This window comes from Pteropus medius, unplaced genomic scaffold, assembly GCF_902729225.1.
Source record: "Pteropus medius unplaced genomic scaffold, Ma_sr-lr_union100, whole genome shotgun sequence".
In the NCBI taxonomy this organism is placed as follows: domain Eukaryota; kingdom Metazoa; phylum Chordata; class Mammalia; order Chiroptera; family Pteropodidae; genus Pteropus; species Pteropus medius.
The window spans coordinates 16291454-16305638 of NW_024352787.1; the positions used below are offsets into that span (position 1 = coordinate 16291454).

The window sequence follows — 14185 nt, forward strand, 5'->3', positions numbered from 1 at the left end:
GTGCCATTGTTTTAGGCTTATCAATGCTGAAGTGGTTGGTTGACAGCAACATACATCTTATAGATGTGACCCTCAGGCCTTATTATCTCAGCAAGAAAAGCCAATACCACAGCCTCAAGTGTAGTCCCATTTACGATTCACTAATGTCTGTCTCTTTCTTAGGATGATCATACCAGGCTTTGGTTTCCTTCCAGGGATGTAGTTTGTTTGTTTGTTTGTCTGTCTGCTTGTCTGTTTCAATTGAGTCACAAGAGAATTTTGAAAGATTCAGGGGCCTCCTCTTGTGAAGTGGTGGTTGAGTGTTTTATGACAGCTGTAGCCATAAAGCACAATAAATTAGCATATATATAAACAGATATAATTTTTATTGTGTTTACTTCTACAGAGCTATTTCCACTCTTCCACTAATATCGAAGACAAGATGGAGAAGAGCAGGGGAGTGAAGTACTCCACGGGAAACAGACCATACTCTGAAGTTTATCCAGGTGGGGTGGAGTGGCCAGCCTGGCCAGACAGGCTCTCTTCCTGTCTCCCATGCAGTCCCATGACAGTCCTCTAAGCTAAGCAGTCATCTTGGAAACTATGCATTTCAAGGCCATGGGAGTGCTGGATATCCTCTTATTTGAACACTGGGAGCAAAGGCCCGGCAGGTTGTACACCGCCATCCCCACTGCACAAAGTCCTCTCTCAGGAATGCACAGCAGCTTATACTTCTTGCTTAGCTCACAAACGAAGCTATTTGCATCCTGCACCATCTCACTGGGCTCCATGGAGCTGTGATCTTCATGTTCCGTGTTGGGAGTTAGCCTGAACCCCCGACATACTTTCTCGTTTATGTCACTGCCTCACCTGCCCACTACCTGAGGATTCCTCTTCTGCATTCTGCTTTCAGCTTTATGATGCTTCTTTCTGGCTAACCTAAAACACAAGTTTCTTTGGTTGAGGGTGATAAAACTCCCAGTGGTCCCCTGTTCACCCTGGCTGCTGCCAAAGGGAGAGACTGAGGTCACATGGCTGGGCAAATTTTACTGATCTCCCACATGTCCAAGTTGCCCAGTGTGGATGGAGTTTTCTTTGGAGGTTACACCTTGGGGAAGTTGGTTCCATCCAGGACTCCACCACTGCTGCTGATGTATTGGAAGAGAGGAGGCCACAGGGCCACATTGGAGTGGTGGTCTTCCTCTCTAGGCTGGATAGGGGACTGGCAGGTGCTATGTCTGTGCTGCTCACCTTCCATCCTAACTCTGGTCCTCTTTAGGCCACTGATATTCTATGTTGCTGCTTTGACTGTTCTCAGAAAAAGAATTAAAGGTGAGAACAGGCTCACTGAAACTCCACTGCTTTTGGTTGGCAGAGACCCTATCCTATACCTTATGGGATGGGGAAGAGAAGAGCTAGCTGTTGGTGGGATCAACTGAATAAAATGGTTTCAGGCTGATGGTGCAGCCGTTCAATTCAGATCTCTTGTAGTCCAGGAGCACATAGGTGGTCATCAATTCATTATACTACTTCCAACAGCCAATCCTGGATTCCTGCCCATGCGTAGCCTATGGACACCAGCTATTCAGTCTGCCCAGGGTCCTTATAATCAGGGAATGGCTCTATGTAAGGCATTAGTTCTTCCCCATGGCCCATCTTCATCAATGAATCCTTCATAATTTCCTCTAAAAGGCCTCTTTTGATGGGGTGAAGATGAAGAATTCTTGAGCAAGTTTTCATACTCCATGAACACATAAAAAGGAATATCATATATTCCACTCAGTACCCACTCCATCAGCTTCTTGATGTTTTCCCTACCAAAAGGCAGGTACCTATTGAATAGAGTATAACTCCCAGACTATCTCCACCATGGGGCCTTTGGACTTTCTGCCCTGAAAGAGTTCCTGGGTAATGTAAGGGAGACTGCTACAAAAGGTATCCAGCTTGACAACTTGATGTTCATGTCAGCATCCAAAAGCAGACTTTTTGCTTTTACATCTCTAGGGGCAATACACTTCTATTGGCAGTATGCTCAGTAGACCCCATTTGGTGAAATTTGTCTCAGGCCTCATTCTCTTTCATGCTGTCATGAGCCACTAGATATATTGAACACCTCTCTTCCACTGGTGTACTCTATGACCAGTAGAGTGTTTCCTTGGTCTGAATCACTTCAAATTTCACAATGTTGAAATGATTCAAGACCTTCATGATCAGGACTTCGCAGGATAGTCTCTAGAGGTTGGAGGACTTATACTGAGTTTTATTAAGGATCTTCATGGCCACCTCTTTCCCAGTTAGGGTGTGTCAGGCCATCTTCACCTTGGTAAATATACCCTTGATGATGATCTTGAGGAGCCGATTGTTGTCAATATGGGTCTCCTCCTCAACAGAGATGGCCAAGGGGCCCTGCAGCCTGTTGTACTTACTGCTAACAATACTAATCAAAAATACTAACAAACTAAAGAAAGAAAAAAACTGAGAAAAAATAAGGAAAAAGAAAAAAGAAAAAGGAAATACTGAAAAATTTAAAAAAGGAAAACAATAAAGAAAAAAGGTAAAAAAGTGAAATTTTCTATTTGTATTAATTTTCCTTTTCTGTCTTTTTTTTAGTTTTGGAAGTTTCAATTGATATATTCTCTAGCTCAGTTCAAAGATTCTTTCCGCTACTGTGTCATCTAGTCTACTAATGAGCCTATTGAAGGCACTCTTTGTTTCTGTTACAGTGTTTTGATCTCTAGCATTTCTTTGATTCTTTCTTGTAATTTACGATATGTTCTCACACACTGTCCACTTTATCCATTAGTGACCTTACCATATTAACCATAATTGTTTTAAATTTCAATCTAATCATCCAATATTCTTGCCATGTCTGACTCTGGTTTTGATACCTGCTCTCTCTTCAAATTGTGTTTTTAGTTTTGGTTTGCCTTGTAATTTTTTATTTAAAGGTGACATGATTTAGTGGGTAAAAGGAATAGTGGTAAATAGGCCTTTAGTGATGAGGTGTGGGAGAGAGGAAGCATTCTATAGCCTTATAGCCTTAGGCCTCAGTCTTTCAGGGAGCCTGTGTTCCTGGACTGTGAACTTCTCAGAACACATGCTTCTCAGTTTCACACATTCTTAGATGGAACAGGATGACTAGAGGGAGATTGAGTTGGGTGTCTCCCTCTCTCCTGGTTTGTTAGGCTCTAATAAAACCCCAATAGGCTAGGCTCTGGCAAAATAGTTTCTCTGGAGGACAGGAAAAAATAATGCTCCAGTGTATGTTGAAACAGTTACTTTCTCCTCTACTTCCAGAAGCATAAGGGATTTTTCTCTGATTTTCAAAATAAAATTCTGGTAGAGATTCTGGAGGAAAAACTCACAAAAGTGTGGGTGTACTACCATAAGAGTGGACTCTCATCCCCTGGGATTCCTAACTCTTAGACTTTTCCATCCTGAGTCTCCATCAATTCAACAATTACAGTTCAAGTTTTCCTGTCCTGGTACTCATTCTCAAAGAGGTTTGGGCTCATGGGTTCCCATTCTGGTAAATTGTGATTCTCTACAGCCTTTCTCCCCACCTTTGAAGGCAGTGGTTTGCCATGTGACTTCAATTCCCTGATGAATGTAAAAAGAATAATTGATTTTCGGTTTGTTCAGCTTTTTACCTGCTGTGTGAAAGAAGTGACGAGTTCCAAGCTTCTATATGCCAGACTAGAAACTGGAAGTAAAACACTTGTTTTTTAATTCAGAGTATGGTGGGTTTTGGTATACATTTTAAACTATTTGTTTAATATATTAATAGTTGGCATTATTTTTTTCTATTGCTTTTATTCTTAGAGAGATTTTCCTATGGTTATTATGCTTTCTGGTGCAAGTTTTTGAGCTGATCATAGTCTCTACCTGATGGCAGGCACTTGCCAATTTTAATTCTATAATTGAATTTTTCCTATTACAGGAAGCCACAGGGTAGTATATTCTTCTGACAGCAAGATGTAGTAATTCCCAGGCTGGCAAGTAATGTCCTCAAGTGGAAGTGGTCAAAGTCAAGACACAGCACCTACACAAGTCTCCCACCTGGACATGGGCCTCCTCTGCAGGAGCAAATCATAACTAAGTCCATACAGAGTCTATCCCCTCACCTCTCTCAGCTCCACTAGATGAGATTTTTGGCTACAATAATGAAGTGTGGGTAGATTCAATCTATCTTCTATTTGCTCCACTCCTCCCCCAACTGATTCCATTGATGGAAAGTAGAATCTCAGAATATCTATAGAAATAGAGGTTCTGATGATAGCCATGAATTGGGAGTGAAGGGATGAAATGACCCCCACTGCTTCAGAAGCAGAATTTTCACAATTAGAAACAGATACTGATTTAACAGACATGCATATTTAAATATCCAAGTATTATTAATTAGAGTAATACCAACTTCTTCAAGAGATAAATCCCAAATATCAGATTAACACATGAGAAGTATGTCTCTCACTCATATCAAGTACATTTGGTAGTTAAGAAAGGAAGTAAATAGGGAGGGTAGATTTGTTCCATTCAGGAAGCCAGGTTCCCTTCATCTCATGGTTCCATCATCCTCTAAATCTTCAAAGCCCTCTCCACTCTTTCAGAAAACTGGAGAAAAAAGAGAAAGTGGGTAGTCATGCTTGAGGTTTTTATTAACAGGATAAGAAGTAGGAGACATAATTTCCACTCACATTCCTTTAGTTAGAACTTGATCTCATGGCCACAGCTAACTGAAAGGGAGGCTAGGGAATGTATTCATGTAGAAAATGAGAAGATAAAAATGAGTTTGGTGAACATGTAGCCAATTTTCATTATATCAAGATAAGAGTAAATAGTAGGGGTTTTGGCCAAAGTCTTTATTTTCTATGTTACCTATTGTGTTTTAAAGGATTAATGCGCATTAGCCACTGATTGTTGGTTTTTCAGCAAACCCTTATCTAAACTATATTTAGTGAGAATTTCCCTTGAGAATATAATTGCAACTCATATATCTGACAAGGACTTCATATGGAATATATCAACTCCTAAAATTAATAGAAAAAAAAAGGAAAACAAGTTATTTTTTTTAATGTTCAAAAGGCTTAAAAAGGCATTTTACAGAAGATACCCAAATGGTCAACAAGTGTCAGAAGAGGTGCCCAACATCATCTCTTATCAGGGAAATCCAAATTAAAACCAAAATGATATCCACTATAGATGCATGGACTGAAAAACCAACTATTGGAGAGAACTTGGGGCAATTGGAATTTTCATATGTATTGATGGGATCATAAAGCATTATACCCACTTTGGAAAAATTTTTGGTGGTTTCTATCAAACGTATTTCTAAACCTTAACCCAGCAATTTCCCGCTTAGAAACTGAGTATATTCCAATTCCAAAAGAATAAAGGGTATATATCCACCAAGATCCTTGCATTTGAGTTTTCATAGAGCTATATTTATAATAATAAAAAAACCAGGGTTAAAAAATGTTCATTAATAAGAGCATAGACTATCTCCATGTGATCTGGGTAGCTCTTCTACTGAAGATTTGTGCATTTTATTGTATGTAAGTAAATTAACATCTGAATTTTTTTTAAATCAGATTTATTGAAGAACAATTTACATACAATAAAACTTACCCTTTTTGTTCAGTTCCATGAGCTTTAACATGAATACATTGCTATAATCAAGATATAGTACATTTCCATCACTCTAAAAAGATTCCTTGGGACTCTTTGTAGTCAAGTCCCTCCTCCCACACACCTAGCATCCACTGACCTTATTCTCATTCCCATAGTTTTGTGTTTTCCAGGACATCATATAAATAGAATCGTATTTTGTAATTGACTTTTGTGTCTGCCTTCTTTCACTCAGCATAATGCTTTTCAGATTCATTCTTAATGCACATGTCAGTAATTCATTCCTTTTTTGTTGAGTAGTATTATATTGTGTGGATTTAGCACACTTTGTTTATCCACTCACCAGTTATTATTAGAGTTGTTTTCAGGTTGGGTCAATTATGAATCAAACTGCTATAAACACAAGTGTTTGTGTGAACATATGTTTTTATTTTGGGGGGAGGTAAATACTTAGAGTATGATTGTTGGATCATAAATAAAGAGGATGTTTAACTTTACAAGAAACTGCCAAACTGTTTTCCAAAGTGGGTGTATTTATTGCATTGCCACCAGCAATAAATGAGAGTTCTAGTTGCTCTGCATCCCTACTCAACACTTGATATTGTCAGTTAATTTTAATTTTAGCCATTCCAAGTGATATGCATTATCATTTTTATTTTAATTTGCATTTACCTAAAACTAGTGATATTGAATATCATTCATATGCTTGTCATCTATACATTTTTTTTATGAAGTAACTTCAAATCTTTGCTCATTATTTACTGGGTTGTTTGATTTCTAGTGAATAATATTTGAAGTTATATATTCCATAAACAAGCCTTTTTCAGTTATGTGTTTGCAAATAACCTCTCTTAGTCTGTAACTTGTCTTTATATTCCTTAATAGTGTCTTTCAAAAATCAAAGTATTTTAATTTCAGTGAGATCCAATTCATCAATTTTTTTCTTTTATGATTTGTGCTTTCTGTGTCCTAAGACAGCTTGCTTAACCAAAGTCACACAAATATCTTTAGTGTTTTCTTTTGGAAGTGATAAAAAATTTAGGTCTGCGCTTTTATCAATTTATTACCTCTCAGATCCAATTCATACTCTTTGCCTTCTCTATGAAAATGAATCTGGGCCCTTAAATTTTCTCCTTTGTCCTCTTGTTCTGAAGCCTTGTCAGTAAAGGGCACTAGAGAGACATTGCAAGAGGAAAGAGATTTTGCTTCCTAGTTCTAATTGCTCATACCACAACACAAAGAGCTTCTGCAGGGCTGGCTTCTACAGTACACAGTGGTCAGAGCACCCAGCAGCCAACAACATTCCCTGGTAGGCCCCTGGGCATTTGCATGGGTGAGTGTCTTCATTGAGAAACCTCCTTATGAACAAGCTCTAGAGGGCAACTTTCCAGCATGTTCCTCTAGCACAGCACCATGGTGAATTCTCTGCCATCCAGGGTCCCACATCCATGCCCTGTCTAATAAGATCTAGATCTCAGCCCAGGGGCTAGGGGCCTATTTTTGGACCCTCTATCACAGTCCTGGAGGTTGTAGCTGTTCTTGATATATACTGTGCCTCTATTCTTTAGAGTTTTTAGGTCAATCCCTAGTTATAGTCAATAATTCTTTATATTAACTTTTCCCTTTTTTGTATGGTGTGAGATATTAGTGAAAGATATTATGTGTATATCCATTATCCTAGAACCATTTGCTGAAAGGATTATTTTTTCTCTATTTAATTACTTTGGAACTTTGACAAAAATCAATTGACCACACACGTGCAGGTCTATGTTTGGTATTTATTTTTATTCCATTGATCTATTTGTCTATTATTTCATTAATACCACACTATCTTGATTATTGTGATTTTATATTAAATCAGCTAGTATGAATCCTCCAATTTGGGCTGTATTAGGATCTTTGCTTTTCCATGTAGAATTAGTTTACCAATTTCTACCAAAAGAAAAAAAAGACATTGGCTGGAATTATATTGAATCTATAGATCAATTGGGGTGAACTAACATTTTAACAATATAGAGATCTGCAATTCATGAATTTGATATAGCTCCACTTTTATTTAAATTCACTCGGATTTCTCTCACAAATGTTTTGTAGTTTTAGCATAGATATCCTGTATGTACATATCTTTATGTATTAAATATTAGGTATTTTAAGTGTTATGTATTTTGTATTAAATATTATTTCTTTTTTGTTATTAAAATGGCACCTTTAATTTTTTAATATTTAACTTTTAATTCTTTAATATTGACTTTGTATCCTATGACCTTGATAAATTTTCCTATTAGTTATAGAAACTTTTTTTGTAGATGCTTTGGATTTTTCTGCCTTAGTTCAATCTGCTCTAACAAAATGCAATAAACTGAGTAGCTTATAAACAACAGAAATTCATTTCTCACAGATCTGGAGACTGGAAGTCCAAGATCAGGATACCAGTATGGCCAGGTTCTGGTGAACCTTCTTTTGTGGTTGTACACTAATGACTTCTTAGATCCTCGCATGGTAGAAAGAGGGCTAGCTAGCTCTCTGGCCTGTCCTTATATGGACACTAATCCCATTCGTAAGGGTTCCACCCTCACGACCTAATTACCTTCCAAGGGTCCCCATCTCTAAACACCATCAAATTGGGATTAGGGTTTCAACATAGAAATTTGGGGGAGAGAGACACAAACATTCAGTCTATTGCATCTACATAGACCATCACTGATCTGAAAATAAAGACAGATTTATTTATTTATTTCCAATATGTATGTCTTTTTCTCTCTTTTTCTTTCCTTGTTGCATTGACCAGTAACACCACTAAAATGATTGAATAGGAGCCTCGTTTTGTTCACTATCTTAGGGTGAAAGCATTCAATCATTCATGAAGACACAATAATTAGAAATATCAGCTGTAAGTTTTTCTTACATGCCTTTTATCAGATTAGATAAGTTTCTGTTTATTCCTAATTTGCTGAGAGTTTTATCATGAATGGATCTTAAATTCTGTTAAATGCTTTTTGTGCAATTATGTATATTACCATCTGGTTTTCCTCTTTTAGTCTGTTTATATGGTGAATTATATTACTTGGTTTCCTAGTGTTTAATCTTGCATATCAGGGATTTTCAGTATGTTGCTTAATCTAAAAGGCCTATATTTGGTTCCCTGGAATATACTGTTCAGATTAGCTAGGAACACATAATCAGTTATGATTAGTTATGATTTAAGACACAGGCTTCGAAGTTCATTCATTCAGTCCTTCAACAAGTATCTATTGAGGCCTACCATTTTCCTGAATTAAGTGGTTAGAAAAATCTGTGCTTGGCTTTCTAATAAGATAATCCAGTTTTTAGTTATACGGTATTCAGCAAGTCATTTAACTCTTCAAAGCCCCATTTAAAAAAAAAAAACCATCAAACATAAACAATAATTACACTCACTTTTTTCTAGATTCCCACAGGGTATACTTCCTTATATTCTTTCATGGCACCATCTCACAGAAGCCTTCCCTAACCACCCATGAAATTGTAGCCTCCCCTTCACTCCCTTATTCCCTTTTCTCCTCATCCAGATTTTTTTCATGACACTTGGAACATGAATTTATACTTTGTGAGCCCCTCTGGTAAAATTTAAGTTGTACAAGTTCAAAGTTATTGTCTGCTTTGAGCACTAGACCCAAAACCTAGAGTTACACCTGATATGCAGATATGGTCAAAGTATATGTTGAATGAAGAATAAACTAAATGACATTGTATATGTAAAGCATGTAAATTGAATCGGGCCCATTAAAATTAATTATTAATGTATTTACTCTTCATTGTGCTTTCTCATATTTGTTTTCATCATGAATCATTAGGTTCTAGTAGATAACGCACTCAAACAGAGTATTTCAGGAGAGTAATAAATGGATTCTTTATAAAAGGTGACTTGAGATGAGGAAGTATTAAGGGAAACTAAAAGGGCAAAGTGATGCACCTGGAACTAGCAACATCAGAGAGCGCTTGTCACTGAATGTCTAAGAAGCAAAGAGAGGGAATAGTTATGTAATGCACGAAGAGCATCTAAAGCTGGAAAAGAGGGTCATCTGACTGGAGCAGCAGCCTTTGGTTGAAGAACAATTTCACAGAAGAAATAAATGTTACAACACGACTTTTCTCCAACCTTTGGCTGAGCCCAGAAACCAGAGGGCAGGGGAGCCCCTGTGAGGCACTCCATAAAAGTCAGCATTTTAAGAAACAGAGCAGAGAGGAGAGGTGTAGAATAGATCTGGAGGGAAATGTGGAAACTACCCAGCACCGATAACACATAAACCAATTGTATGAGTTTAAATTCTCAACATCCAGGAAATTTTACAAAGTGATACCCTTCTAGGCTACCTTCCAGAAATATCTTTTTGTCCAGTCTTTTCCTTTTTTGATCTACTTGTCTGGCTGAGATGTGTGCCTTGGGTGAAATGCTTTGTTCCTCTAAGATTCTATGAAGAACACATTCACACAACTGTGGTAGTGCTCTCAGGCAATTTCCTGACTCGGTTCTCCTGATCTGCATCTCTTGCCAAAAGAAAACTATGAGCCCGGCAGCTCCTGTGTTCATGCTACAGTACAGTCTGTCTGTGCATTGTTAAGCAGCTGCCACAATTTCCCCCAGAGGTTGCTACATTTCAGAGCTGGATGAGGTAATGGGGATATTTATCCCAAGTTAAGCTTGTAAAAAGTGCTTTGGGAATCTTTGGAATGAAAAGAACTGTGCATACCCAAAGAGTTTGTTATTAATTACACAATGTATGCCCAGGATTAGAAAAAGATCTCTGTATGCGTGTCTTCCACTAGTAAATATAACTGCTTCTTTGCAGGAACAAGATAAATCTGAGAACTGAGATGCAGTAAAATAAACTTTAGGCAATGCATCGCAGTGGAAAAACTTGAGATCGTTTTTCCCACCTACAAGATGGGAATACTGATGACTGTTACATCATCAAGATTGGGGGAGAATGTAATGGCAGTAACATGTATGAATTAATTTATAAAGAGTTCTTTTGAAGTGTCAGATAACATTCTTGGAATGGTGGCTAGATCATTTCAAGGGTCCTTGCAATGCAAGACTGGTTACAGAACCATCCTCCTAAAAACTAAATGCAACTTCTCTCTCTATCTTGGTTATATTTTGAAACACATCCAGATATGACTCAGTTAACTGAGTGGACTAAGGGGCCTTGAAGATTGAGGAGGGGCCGGGACCTTAAAACCAGTCCTACCCTCCTGGGGTGGGACAGGTGGTAGGCAGCTTGACCCAGCTGCTAATACTTGGAGGAAGTCCAGCCCAGCAGGCAGAGTTTAGTACCCAAGAGAAAGGCAAGACACCAGACCAACAGTTGATTTTAGAGAGTCTAACAAGTACTGGCCTTATGGGGTAGATCAGCACAACTGAGAATGGCAGATGTATGGATGCCCAGGCAGGTGAGAGCCAACATGGATGTCTCTCAGCAAGGAATGTGGATACCAACATGGGGCTCGAGCTTAGATTTTTACTCTATAGAAGAAAGATTAGCAATTGCAAGCCAGAGACTGGGATAAGAGGCAGGAAGTCCATGGAGAAAAACAACTCCATGGGCCCAAACCAGCCATGATCCAGAATTCCAACATAAAGTATATTTGAAGAAGGCAGTATGGTCGAAAGGGGAGTTCTGAAGCTGTGTTTGCATAGAACTTTACATAAGGTTGAAAAAATAACAATTTTCCATAACACAGAATATAGTAATTATGGAAGAAAGGGGACTAGAGACCTACACACACACACACACACACACACTAGCCCAAAACTAGGCATCAGAATTGAAGTCCAAAATTGGACAGTTTAGCAGGCAGCAAAAGTGTGGTCCAGTTTCTCAGCTCAGTCAGCTCAGCCATGCACCAGGTGGTACCTAAAAGCACATGCTAATAGATTCCTTGTGTTTCTGACATTTGCTCCTGAAAGTCCTGTTCACCTGATGTACAATACAAATGAAAGTCTTACAGAATTATCATCTTTGCAGCATTCTCAAAGTCACAAAGCCATACATGTAGTAAGTGATCAATAAATATTTGAAATTAGATACTTAAGCAGGATGATGCGTTCAAGACTTCACATCTAATATATTTCACCAAACTTCTCTCTTTATCACTCTCCCTAGCAATCAATGCCTAAAATGCCCTTTTGACCTGAGGATGTTCCTTGAACCCTATTCAATCTAGGGATTGTTCTGACTCTGGAGCTCCTAAGCAAATATTTTTAACCTCAGCCCCTTTTTTCACAGGTTGGGCCAATTTCATCACATGAGTTTTGGCTGAAGATTCAGATGCTGAGCCTCAAGAAGTTAGAAACCCCAGCTCCCATTATAGAACTTGTTCCTTGTCACAATGACTATTGTCATCATCTTCAACAGAATTTTACTGAGCTCCAATAAGATACCCTAGTATAGCCCCAAACCACGAAATGTGCCTGTGCATTAGGATATCCTGTGGAGCTAATGTCCAGGCTCACCTGTGAAGATCCAATTTTAAAGGTTTGTGGTGGTATCTGGGCACCATAAGGGGATTCTTATGAACCAGAGGCAGGAACGCCATCAGTCAAATTCCAGATGACAGCCATTTTGGAATGAAAAGTATTTCTAAGAGTTCCAAGACAACATATCATATTCTTCCCCATGGAGCAATAAAGAGAATACAGAGGATGCCGGTCTTTCCCACTATATTCCATTCTATATGCAAAATTTTACAGCCCTCCATCCCATTGCATGTTCTCTGTGTTTTACTCCTTCATTTGAAAACTCAGGAACTGGGGTGTGATTAATGTTTGTTGCTGGCTTGGCAAAGGCACTCCTTAATAGCAGACCTAACCAAGGAGCTCCGGCCCTATGGTTTGTGCCAATTTCAGGGATCTGTCTTGAGTGTCAACTAAATGCATCTTGACCTTAGAACAGATGTTTTCACTTAATTTTTCAGAGCCATAGATGGTAATCAACTCACAGCAAATCTTTGTCTCACAGACAGCCACCTGGCTTCCTAGAGCAAAACCAGCAGAATTTCAGCAAATCTCTGGGCAGGAAACTTTGAGAAAATCAGAGAAATGAAATGCTTTTGTAAATGGCAGGCATCGTAGGTACACAGAAATAAAAATTGATTTATATCAGAAAGATTGCAAGACACATGGAGGACTTTGGCAACTAAATGGGATATGCCTATCAGGAGCCCCTTAGGAGCTAAAAGTACAGATACTCAGATAGCGTTCTTTGGATTTTCACATGCATACAAACCACCTGGGGTCTTGTTAAAATGCAGATTCAGATTCAGTGGTGGGTCCTGAGACTTTGCCTTTCTAAAAGTGTCCCAGATAATGCTGATGCTGCAGGTCCAAGGGACACATTTTGGGTACCAAAGCCCAGAGCCACAGGCTTCTGAGTCAAGTTCAGTAAATAAATTATCAATTTTAGTGAATTATTAGCCAAAGCCCACAGGGACTTTAAGGCCAAAGAAGAACTTGACCTTCATCAGGTCATCAGGGACACCAACCCTCTTATCCTGTGAGATGCAAAGTAATTTTATATCCTCTCTCTCCCTTTTTGTCTGATAAGAGCCCTATCTAAAGGACCTCTTATGTAGACTGGGAGATTTTGCAATTGTGAGGAAGTAAAGTTGATGTTAAGATGATTTTAAACTTGAAATAAAAATGAGTCTGTTTCTTATGCAATGTTTAATTCAAGCTCTCAAAGTTGACTTTTTTTAGGAGGTGGGAGTTCAAGTCAACAACATCATTACTGTCACCCTTTTTACATTCAAACAAATGGTAGGAGCTGGGTGAGTGTTCTACTCAGAACCTCTGCCATTTTCTGTCCCAGAGATATCCTTGTGACAAATGATGGTTGGCTCAGTTTCTGACTGCTGCCTGTGCTCACCGGTCCACATGGAGATTGAATTCATGACCAGAACTCATTAGAACAGCCATGGTTAAGCAACCAAGCAATCCACCAGTGAATGTGACTAACAAGCAATCCAGTTAGGTTAAGGCAGAGCCTCAAATCCCAGAGCTAAAAATGTTTAACACTACCCAAATATGACACACAAGCACCCAACCTATTTTCTAAAAGGGAGAACCATAGCTGCCTGTTTCACATGCCTTCTGCTCAAATGGCATTATCCCCCCTTACCATGGTATTTTCGTAAGTCAAAATTTAAATTATCTTTGTCTAACAATTTTTTTTACTGTAGTCATAAAAAGGAACATGATTTTTTCCAAAAAATCTTGCTAGAATTTATGAATGAAATATGGAATTGATCAGAATCAAACTCGTAGAAGCTACCATGCGGCCCATCCACCTGCTACAGGCATGACTAATACTTGAATATCCCAGATTATTAAGACTTTTTATGCTATTTATAATGAGCATTAAATAAAAGACTCCTATAACCTTTTTAAAGAATGTCACTTAAAATTACAGGCACTTAACAGTACAGAAAATTTTCTGCCACCCGATTGTATTTTTTGTACTGAGAGTTTTAAAAGATAAAAAGGAAACAAAAGATCACAACCCATCTACCTTGAATCCTTCTTCCAATATCACATCTGATA

The 14185-nt window shown here is 38.4% G+C and overlaps 1 pseudogene; it reads right to left on the reverse strand.

Moving 5' to 3' along the window:
- Positions 1 to 560: 560 nt before the first annotated feature.
- LOC120591451 (serine/threonine-protein kinase MARK2-like) lies at positions 561 to 12183 on the reverse strand (annotated as a pseudogene).
- Positions 12184 to 14185: the final 2002 nt, after the last annotated feature.